General features: G+C 42.9%; 1 long non-coding RNA gene across 1 annotated transcript in view; it reads left to right on the forward strand.

Annotated features, from left to right (window-relative positions):
• The window catches only part of LOC121670696, a 49,366-nt gene extending 41,792 nt beyond the window's left edge, over positions 1 to 7,574 (forward strand). Inside the window, exon 4 of the long non-coding RNA XR_006018215.1 lies at positions 1 to 7,574. This exon is cut by the window's left edge and continues 2,367 nt beyond it. This is a non-coding gene — a long non-coding RNA (uncharacterized LOC121670696).
• Positions 7,575 to 11,763: the final 4,189 nt, after the last annotated feature.

An 11,763-nucleotide genomic window follows, 5' to 3' on the forward strand; every position in this document is an offset into this window, starting at 1 on the left:
GAAAGGAAAGGAAAGGAAAGGAAAGGAAAGGAAAGGAAAGGAAAGGATCACAGACAGCAAATTGACTGGAAATTGAGTAATCATCCAGTTATTCCCTTCAGCACTCCGATTATATTCCTTATGCCCTTTCCCAGGAGCCATACTTTCTGGGGTTCTTTCTGAAGAGACCAAACTTAAGATCCATTCATCTATTCCAGCTCCTGCATGCCTGCTGTAATTTTGTGGGTTTGTACTTGTGGGTGCTAATGCAGCTTTCCAGGGCTCATGGCCTGTCAGGGTGCATGGAAGTCAGCATGGTCTGACCTAGGGAGAGGAAGGACTTTATGTTGTTCAGTTCTGGGGCAGGAATTAGATCAGCTGCACAGTAAGAATGCAATTCCCCCTGGGTTCTGCAGCAGCAGTGACTGGCTGTCTTTAGGAGTGACTGTTATTACTACCTAGTTTCTTGCCAGATAATTTGGCTGCACCTCCAGATTTCTTTAGGGGATAAGCTGAGGGTGTTCACACTGCTGTACCAGGAGTATCTGCTAGATTGCACCAAGATTAGATCCAAGGTCTTCCCACAGACAAGTAATGTGGACAGACTGCATATTTGACCTCAGGATCTCTCCTACACCTGAGTATAAACACAATCACTGTGCCCTTGAAAGTGTCCTTCAAGAGGCCTGTTACACAGGCTCCTCAGATCTCAGGGATATGGTTCACCTGAAGTTCTACTCTGTGCTGCATTCACACCACTGCAAGCACACCATCCTCTACAGTACACTGTGTTTTGTAGCAAAACCCTGCACAAAAAAAGTGCTTTAACGTCTGAGTTGAAGTCTTGAACCAGTCAGATCCACACTGTGGAGGTTTCAGGCCTCTTCGGAGATCATCCACTGAACCCAGATAGAAGACAGGAGTGCGAATCCTCAACACACCACTCCTGGCCTGAATTTACCGAGATGTCACTGAGGAATTATTTCAGGGCAGAGATAGGAGGGTGAAGAGAGTCCATAGGGAGCCAGAGGAGATACCTGCCCAAAGCTGTGCCACCACTGTACCTTGGGACTGCTAGGAAAAAAAGACAACCTGTGGAGTTGACAACAATGTCAGCACAACCCTCAGGTTTAAGACAGCAATAAGTTGCAGAGAGATATTCAAGCTTAGTTTCAAGCTCAGGACAGTTGTAGGGAGCACTGAGCTGCTCAAAAGCACAGAATGAAAATTTTTTAATAGAAGTTACAAAATCAAGGTGTGAGACTGAAAATCAGTGTGAATTAAAATTAATTCTCCTTAAGTGAGCAGCATTTCCCCAGCAAATAGCCATGCAAACAAAGTAATAATAATAATTGAAAAAGAAAATTAAAAAAAAAAAGAAAAGACAGGAAGAAAATTGAGACAGTGTGAGAGGAAAACAAACCCAGGGGATTGGATTTATAAAAGGTAGGTTGTGTGTGTCTGCAAGGGTGTCTGAAATGCAGGATCAGCCAAGAATGTGTTTCCCGGAGCAAAAGAATAGCTAGGAAAAGTGGATGTCTTTACTATTGCTATAGAGGGTCCTGAGCAAAACCACAGCAAAGGTGAGGTGTGATGGATCCCAAAAGGAGGCAAACATGCCCTGGAGGTGTTGTGACTGTACCAGAACAAGAGCTGCAGACCCAGCTGGACAAGACTGAAAGGGGGAACATGACTGTATGAATGCTGTAGGTGCTGAAGTTTCTCTTTATGGCTCCATTTCAGAGTTACACTTTTGAGGTTCATTTGCAAAGGAAATGGTTACATTTGAATCCATCGAGGCACAGAGGAGGTGGTGAGAAATAGGGAGTGGATGGAGCTGTTCTACAAAGGAGTTCATGTGTCACCACCCTCCTAGGAGTGCTTGGCTGCCTATATTTTACTGGAAGTTATCCTCACAATGCCCTGATGAAGTAGGGAAGCATTTGTTGTGTTTTTACAGACAAACAAAGCGTTGAGTAGATTCATTAATTACCCTGGGGAATTTCCTTTGTCGCTACCCACACGTGTTTTCAACATGATGTTGGTTTCTGGCTGGCCCTGGTTTTACTTTGATCCATCAGACCATCTCCTTCAGCTTGCACTAACCAAGAACTGGGATCTTACTTCAATGGGTTGCTGCAAGTTACTGATGCAGTGAAGGGTTTATTACTGGATGTTAGCGGTTCATTCTGTGAAATTCTGAGTAAGGGGAAGGAAATTCCAGACCAATTATGTAGCAGAGAAAAGGAGTAAAATTCATCAAGGAAAGAAAGCCATGTAAATTAATCACTCAACTGATGATTTTTTTTCCTCCTCTCACATGGACAGGACCCTATGTGGCTAGAGGAAAAAAAATCCCAATAAAAAGCTTTGGGTTTGGCTACACAGCATAGACTGATTAAAGACCTGCTGCTGGGTTGTTAACCTTTTATTAGCATGAATCTAATAATAATAATATCACCACAAGTATATTTACTTTGCTGATGCCAGAGGGCCTTCAGGCAACTTAATAAAATGTAGCTCAAATAGTGCTCGATCATTAATAGGACAATGTGCTGAAATAAAACCAAGAGCAAGGGTGAACTAAAAGCCTAGGATCCTTGTCCAGTGCATGTAGGCTGATAATAAGCCAGATAAAATGTCTGTCCTCTTTTAGCAGCAGCTTCAGAGCACTGTGTGTGTTGAACACAATGAATATGTTAGCTGTTGGCATCTGCAAAATAAGCATATCCGTATATCCCAGTCTTAGGCTTCTGAAAAGAAGATGGTAATCTGTCTCTGTTAGAACTCTCTGGCTCTGGGATTTATCATGAGACCAAGCCCACAAAAAGACAAAAAAGAAGACCAGATCCAAAGCTGTGGAAGGCATCAGAACGGCTCCCAAGTTTTCGGGTGGGTTTTGGTCAAATCTCGTTTTCTCTTGCCTTTCCCTCTTACTCCAGCTCCAAAGGAAGCTGTTGGCATAGGATGCTTTTGAAGGCAATCCAAGTTCCTTAATGACATTGGGAAGTTTCTTCCAACAGCCCTGGAGACTAAAGGTGACTATGTTGTTACTACATAACACAGAAAGCACATTTCCAGTTTCCGTGTTCCCTCTTTTTCGTCCTTCATTCACTGCTGTTTGCACATCATAACCCCTGAAAAAATCCTGCTTAGGCATGGAGGAGCAGCTGCATGGACTGAATTCTCAAGCTGCATCTTGTTGGCATCAGCTACCACACAAATGAAAAAAATGTCTCAATCCTAATGGTTTGAGCAGGATGTGTCATTTTCCCCTTATGCACTTTTTTTGCTGTGTCTATTGGGATGTGCCCCCAGTGATCCATGTTGGTAACACAACCTGCTACATAAGTCTATATCCAGAAAGAGCTTATTCAGAAGTAAAGGAGGCAGAGGAGGCAGTCTACATTTTCAGAAATAATAAAGAAGTGGATAGGAAAGACATACTGAAGAGTCAGACGCTCATGGAGCTGAATGGAAAGAAGGAAAAAGGACATTGCTCCTGTAGAGATTCAGTTGTCTTAACCTCCACCTGCTGTGGATGTTCCCAGCTTGTCCTCCATTTCCCCTTGCCTTTTGGATCCCATCCCTATTCCCTCTGTGGGAAAGCGCTGGCAGCAGACAGCTGCTAGGGATCAGATCCAAGAAGTGGGTCCATGCTCAAAGCCAGATGTGTGGCTACAGAATGTGGATGAGGAGGCGAAGAGGAAAGAAGCTGGGAAGGATAACCTTGAACAGAAGTGAGAGAAACAGCAAATGGAGCTGTTTGTCTCATGCCCATGACACAAGCAGTGGAAGGAGAGGAACCCTCTGAAGCTGAGCTCTGACACCAGAGCCTCCATGTGCTGCCTGGTTAGATGTGATGGCTCTCCAGGATCTGGATGGGCATTTCACTAAAACCTCTCATATTATATGCATAAAAGGAGGGGGAAGTGGGAGGTGGCATTTCTTAAATGGCATTTTTCCAAAGCAGGAGAACAATACAAATCCATAAACATTCGCATGTGCTGCCACAAACAGAGTTGGTAACCAGATCGTGTCCCTGATCCTGTAACACTGCAGTGTGTGGAGCAGGGCAGAGGGACCACACTGCAGAAGTGCCTGTTCTGGACAGGCTGTTGGGGAATGTTGCTCAAACTCAAACACATTTGCATCCACACTGATTTTCAGAAGCTGTTTTTGCAACGTGTCAGGGCAGAAATCACTGCTAAAGCATCCTCTCTGTACATCCAGTCAGATGTTTGGGGTGATGGAGGTTTAACAGCCTTCACTTGGCACCAGGCTAATTATTTGAGGTTGCTGTCACACGCAGAGAGCTCCCACCACCAGGTTCAAAAAACACTAGGAGAGGGGTTCTTTCTCAATAAGTGAATCGATTCCTAATTAAATCATGTGTAATTGCAAAACATTTGGTGAGCTTTTTTTATTAATTTCTCCTTGGCTGCAAGAGTCTAAAGCTCCTAGCTCAAAAAGCACAAACTGTGCATGGAAATACAGTACATGTAATTAGATTACAGATTAAAAGGGATTATATCAAACTGTCCATGAGAACCAAATAAAAAGTTGAAATTTGGAAAAAGTAAAAATAAATACAATAAAAATTAAATCTAAATAGTAGTGGTAAAATGTTGACCATTTGGACAGTGCACAAATGCACAGTGGGGAATTGCTATGTGAACTCTAGATGTAGCAAGTCTGGGGTACACTATACTGATGTATATATATTAGGACGAAGCCAGACTCTATAGATATTTATTTTAAGATACAAACACATGATGAAAAGGGCAGAGTTAAAGCTGAACTTTTTTGTCATCTTTCTAAACTACCTTAAGGTTAGTGCTACGTAGACAATGGCTCTTTTGCACAGGATGTTTTATTTTAGCAATAATCTCAACTCTCTCCCACCCCTTCACCTCCCTGGATCTCTGGGAATGAGAGTGGTTCTCACAGGAGTGCTTTCCTGTGACCCAATTATCTAAACAAATTAAAAAACATAAAAGTGTCCCCACCTAAGTCATGTCATGCTAGCTCAAACTATTTTTTATCTTCCCTGAAAGAAGAAGCTAAAAATACACATTGTTTGTTTGGGACTGATGATAAATGGACCATGGCTCCTGCTCTTAGGGGGTGAGAAGCCACATCACAAATGAACTAAATATCTCTGCATAAATTCCTGTCTTCAACACTCTCAGCAGAAAGTCTGCTGGATTTTTAATTAATAAGAGGCATGCTTCTTTCCCCTATATGCACTTACCTATACAGAGGTAACGCCTCTGTGCTGGAAAACAAAAATGTCTGAGGGGAGGCCAGTTTTAGGGAAAAGTAGCCTAAGTACTTCTAGGGGATCCAGGTCATGGCAAGGGACACTGCTATCAGTGTGTTGTACTTCATATTATTCAGTAGATGCACGGAAGGAAGGAAAGCTGGGGTTGTTTTCAGGTTTGTTTGCTGGTTTGTTTTTTTTCTCTGCCCAGTGAGTTATCTCCCTGCCTTGGACACGTATGAAGAATAGCTGAACTCCATCTACCCCTTTTTGCTCTTCACCCCACCCATTAGCTCTGGCTCCTGTTTGCAGCTGATATCTTAATACTTCAGAAGATAGACATGAAAACACAAAGTCCTCAGCAAAGGGACTTCAGCAGCTCCTGTGCCTGCGACACAGAAAAGGTGCAGTAAATTGGAATCTTACCAGATCACTGCTGAAAATGTTGAGCTATGATTTGATTCCATATAAGATTTTGTATATTGCCATTTGCCTCACAGAAAAATGTGATGAATTTCAGAGTCAATTCACTAAGAAGAGCATGAGTGTCAGGTATTTAGAACTCTCCTCGTCATCTAATCCATTGTTTATTATATTGTATTTGTTATTCCTTTTCGACTATTCTTTACTTTTGAAAACTGTGGCTGACCAAGCAGGAAGGGGTTGCAACATCCTGTAACTCTGGGTCCAGGTTGGCACTGTAGCCAATCCCCTGCCAGGCTGTCAGTCAGACATCGCCACGTCGTTATTCATTAAAATTGGGTTAAAAGGAATACAGACAGAAAACAGTCTGAGTTCTGAGACTGCAGAAGGGCATTTACGGAACTGTTCTGCAGTGATCTAGAAATAAAATACATTTGCTCATAACTTCATTTATTTCCTCCATTTCATAAAAATTCCTCCCCCTCACTGCAGAACAATTAGTACTATAGTTTTCCCTGGAAACAAGCAACATGCAAACCAAGTCTTTGGGTAACTACCAACCACTCTGAACTCCATCAGCTCCTTCACCCCACCTGCCTTTTTAATCTTCCCCATGGAAAGACTTTCACATTAGCCAAAAGAAGGTTTTTTCCTTTCTTTTCTTATGTCAGCATAAGGAATTAAGTGCAACAGGGAGACTCTGTTATGTTAAAGGTCAGTTGCATAAGTTCTCTTAAATGGCAATTAAATGATTCTATGACAAACAGGATGCACTCAGAGTGCACACATCAGCTCCGACCTTGGGACCTGGGAGAGTCTGGGAAAGAAAAAAAACACTTTGGGAAAATAAACATAACACCCAAAACTGTATTCATCTGCTTATGAATCAGCAGCGAAACTCTATCATTTCTCCTGTGTCTCTAGGGAAATGCAAAATGTAGTAACACTTTAATTTCTTGCTTGAAGAAACTGGCTGTCTTAAGATCAGCTGTTCATCCTACAATGTTAGGAACAACCTGTCAAATTTCTCAGTGCCAGCCTAAGTATTTCAGCAGTTTGAGGGTAGAGGAGTCATATTAAGACCACATCTGGTCAATGATACACAGTTCTGTGGTATAAGTTTGGGAAAGGGGTGATGCATGATTACAGAGTTCTCCATGAGTGAGAGAAGAAAGAGCAACACTTCCTGGGAGGAAGCCTGGCCAGTAGCTGGACAGAAGCCTCCAAAAGGAGTGTTCAGGCACACAAGACAGCCCCATGAAGAGAACTGGTCCAAGCCACAGGCTCTTGCAGGATACACTCATTACCTACCCCATCCAGTTGTCCTGCACGTATCTCAACAGGAGACTAATTAGCCTGGAGGGTTCATCTAATGCTGAACTTTTTCCTATATAGGTTTTTGCTGAAATCTGAGACTTTCAGGTTTGCTGGACACCACTGGAGAAGGTTAAGGTGCTCATATGGAAAGGGCCACAGTGGGTGGTAGAGTGGATACGTAAGGACGAGATGTCCTGAATGTCTCATATTTTCAGCCTGGTAAAACAATGCACAAGGCAAAGCAAACATGAGTTGGAGGACCCCAAAGAAAGCTTCAGTCAGACCAGGAATAACCTGGTTAACAGCACAAATATGGAATATGTCAAGTACAAGCCAAGTGTTTTTCTGACAAACAATGAGATGTTGATCTGCCTTTAAAACTCACTGGGCACAATATGATGAGGAAAGGAAGGAAGCAATAAAAAGCCTCGTGAATGAGGATGGAAAAGAACCCCCAGACAGTGCCAGATCTGCAAGAGCTGGAGTGGATTTCAGTGAGGAAAAACGTAAGTCAAAAGTTATTCTCTTGAGGGCCATTTTCCTGAGAAAGTTTGTGAGATATATAGACAAATTGATGGGCAGTGGAAAGCAGGGAAATTCAATACAGTTTAGTCTGGGGTGTGTCTCCTTGGGAAATAGTTCTGAGTTTGGGATGAGACTAGGACAGAAAGCAGTAAGGGCAAAGTAGGTTCGGTTGAGAAAAAAAATTTTAAAAGGACAAAAAAAAAATTCAGAGGAACAGTTCCTTGGTTTTCAGTGCTCCTCCCTAAAAAAAAAAAAAAAAAAAAAAAAAAATCTTGAAATAAATAAATAAATAATCATTGTTTATGAAGGGCAAGAAAAACTTGAGGACAGCTCAACACACTGGCCTGGGAAGTGCCAACAGCTTGGGATGTAGCACAGCACAGTGCACTGAGAAAATTTTCCCAGGGGTGAGAGGGGGAGCCTGAAATTACAGAGGGAAAGAGGCAACCCAGGCCTGGACTCTTCCCCTCTGTCTCTCCTCTCCAAGTCTTTCCTCGCCAGTGAGAGGTGACTTTGGAAAATATGAAGAATGGGATGGGCAAGCAAAATTCACTTGGCAACATCCAGTTTCAGGGGCTAGAAAAGAGAACTGAAGAGGATCCAGAGGCTGAGTTCCTGACCTCAAGGAGAATCCTGAGGGATATTTAAGCCACATTAATTCCAGCAGGCAGCGGGACATCCTGGCAGGAGATGCTGCAGGGAGGAAAAACTGAAGTGAAGGGAAATGCTCTTGTCTGAACTAGGGCTGATTGATGCCTTAGGAACCAAGGGTCTGCTCTCTTGTTTCACAGTGCTCAGTTATTCACCAGTCTGTCCATGGCAACAGGTGAAAAAAAGGCAGTAGACAACAGACTGTAGGATCCTTCAAGGAAAACCCAGACTTTGCATTAATCACTAATTCCAAAATTTCAAGAAATAATGTGTGAAAACTCTTCTGTGTTCCCTTCCCTCTGGTCTTATTTTTTGGGTCCCAGCTTGACAACAGAAACAGAAAGAAAGCTTCTTTAGAGATGAGGTTTATCCTGTGTTTTTCAAAGAGACATCACATTCCTCATTTGCTATGAGGGCTGGGAAACTCTGTGTGCAAACCTCAGAACTGAGCAAAACCAAGCCTGCAGATGATAATGGTATCGCAGTGCATCAGATGCCACTTTGATCTTGACACCTGGCTCTGCACTTGAGCCCTTTGGCTGACTGGAGAATCCTGGCAGCAGCAAGTGTACACCTGAGGCTCCATACCCTGGAGATCTCAGTCCACAGTCAAGATTCTGTAGCACAGGAGATCAGATTTTGCCTGGCATGAAAGAAGTGAAGACCCAGCAGGAAGAAACACCACATTCACCTTTCTGTGGCACCATTCATCAAAAACACCCTAGAATGAATGTAAGACTCATTTTATTTTGGCTAGGGAGAAACAATGTTTATCTGCTCTAGACAGAAGCTGAAGAACTGAAGAAGAGCACAGCATCCTACTGGAACAGAACCGAGAGTTTGTCAGAAGAGTGTAAATCAGCAGAGCTGGAATAGAGCCAGAACACTGGCATTTGCACCAGAGCTGCAATCAAATTACCAGAGAATTTCTAAAGACCAGAGCTGGTCAGGAGCTCAGATTTATATCTAGCAACCCACAACAGCCTTGAATACCAGGCAAGGGTGTTGGCTGACAGTTGATTCAAGGAATAAAAATGCCACCTTTGGTTACATTCCCTATAGCAACCAAGCAATGCTCCCTAAGTCTCCCACCCAAGCAGCCATCCAGCATTCTTCATGGGCTCTGACAGGATTAGATCTGAGGATAAGGGTAAAGGTCTTCTCTGAGTCATGCTGGTGAAGTGGCAGAGTTCTTAGTCCTAAACTGTATGTGAAATGATCAGGCTATCCAGAAAATAAACAAGTTTCAGGGATAAGGCTTTCTTCAGATCTGAGAGAGATTCTGCAGCCTCCAGATTAGTTAAAAGTTCAGAATAGGAAATGGAAATCCCTGTTTTAGTTACTTTCTGATCAGTAGTTTTGAATAGTATGTGTTTTGTAATGGCAAATGTTAGCTTCAAAAATTATTATAGTAGTTAAGCTTCACAGTTACAGGCTAGAGAGGATTCAGAGGTAGAGACTATTTGTTCTGAGACAGCTACAAGATTACCACTAACAATTTTGTGCATACCTAAATAATCTCCTTGGGTGAATTAGTTAATAATCTCTGCTTCATTAATGAATTTTAACTGCCCAGCACCAGTGTCAGACAGAGAAACTCACTGGACAATGGGAAACTGAGGTAAGGGGCAAGTTAAAGTAGCATTTTCAAGGGCTGCCTGAAGAGAATACATGGATTAATTTTGGAGAACAGCTCCTCTTCTTAGTAGAGTTATTGCTCTCCTGTAAGATCTCACCCTGTGAGCTGTTGCAGTTTCTCCTGAGTCTATGAAATGGTGACAACGGCAGAACAAGAATTATCTCTCTGTAAGAGGGAGGGAGAGTGCTGTATTTACTGTATTTGCTGATACACATCAAGAGAAGAGAAGTGCAGGGTGGGAAGAAAGAGAAAGAGGAGGCTTTGTTCTTGCAGCAGTTTGCTCAACAAAGCCCAGACTGTTTCAGTGATAGTGGATGCTGCATGTTTATTCCGAAAATTTATGGTTTAATTAATTTTGGGGTGAGATAGCGAACATGGTTCAGTGCCAGATCAGGTGAAATATGATCCTAGCATTTCAAGAATTTAAGCAGCTGAGGGGGCTGACTGAATGGCACCTGAAATCCAGTAAAAGCCAGCACAATGGGAAGCCCTGGTATCTTAAAGGAAGATCTTTGGAGATTTTAAATACATCGAGCAGGGTGGCAGTAAGGAGGGGAGTGGGCTAGATTCATCCAGCAGCTACATTCATCACATTGCCTGCTGAAAACATGCTGGGTTTTTTCCCTTGTTTGCAGTTCTGAAACAGAGATCATGCTTCAGGGAAAAGCTTTGCAAAAGCACAAATACCATAGAGCACAAAAGCCACCAAAACATAAAATTGCAGGACAAAGTGTTTAAGGGGGGAAAAAAAAAAAAGAGATTTGAAGCTCCTTTTTATTTGCTTTCCAGTCTGAGGAGTGGTCATATACAGTCATTGTCCACAACTTTCTTTCTTCTGCCAGGAAGGCTGGGAACAAAACTCTGGCTTTTCTTTTTGAAATGTGGACATACACTTTTAAATCCCTTCAGTCAGGGAACACCAGAATCCTGAGGTTTACCCAACTATAGAAAGGCTGATTCTCACATGCTTTGTGCAAGTAACACTGTGTGAATACATTTTGTGTATTAACATGGCAACATTTCACAGCTGAAGGACTCCGTGGTTTCCACAGTTCAATTGGAGCATCCATAGTACTTGCTGTACATCTTCTCCAGAACAAGTGATATTTTTCACTGTTTATTGATGAGGAACCATGTCACAGGACACAGAGGATTTGAATAGTAAAAATAAAGACCGTAGCCTACATCTTCTGTGGTGTAAGATACTGCTCTAAATACAGCACAGCTCTTCCACTTGGCAGAGCATGAGGAACCCACAGGGATGGTGCTGACACAGGAATGACATCCCTGAGTCAAGACCCCCAGCTTTTGCAGTGTGAACACAGAGGAGCCAAGAGCAGGACTTCAAATCTCTTTCCAGAAATGCTCAGCTCTCCAGAGGAAAGTGGGAGGAAATGAAGAGTGTGGGATAACTTAGAGCATCTCCCTTTATGCTGGAAGGGAATATATGGATCACTTAGGCCAGCCCCAGTATCTCATCTCACTTGCACCCTGCTGCCTTCATTTTTATAACCACCTACCCTCACAGAAGCAGGCACTGTAGTCAGGCAGCCCAGGCCTGTCCTACAGGGAATGCTGATTTCTGTAGATGCTGTGGCTGTCAGAGATGCCTCAGCTTTATCTGGCAGACTCAGAGCAGGGATGTAAGAACTCGGTCTCAGGAGAGTCCTTTCTGTTATCCACAGAGCTTGTCCCAGCTAATGACCTGCAGTATTTGGCAAGGGGGGAAAAAAAGTAAATAAAAAAATATTTCCTTTCCCATCTCTTTGTGGGTTTTCCCATAAGCCGGTTAAGTTACAGCTTCTGCTGCATCACACATGTACCTCTTCATTTTAGTGTCTGGTTTTGACCTTTGCTCATGGCATTCAGTCTCCCATGCACACCCTGCTTACTCTCTTTTTGTAATTTATGACACACACTGTACACCCATTTCCTTCTGCCCTTAACTCTCCTGCGTGTGTTCTTG

This window comes from Corvus kubaryi, unplaced genomic scaffold (assembly GCF_017639235.1).
Source record: "Corvus kubaryi isolate FWS band 111438036 unplaced genomic scaffold, C.kubaryi_AGA036_p1.0 37396, whole genome shotgun sequence".
Classification (NCBI taxonomy): domain Eukaryota; kingdom Metazoa; phylum Chordata; class Aves; order Passeriformes; family Corvidae; genus Corvus; species Corvus kubaryi.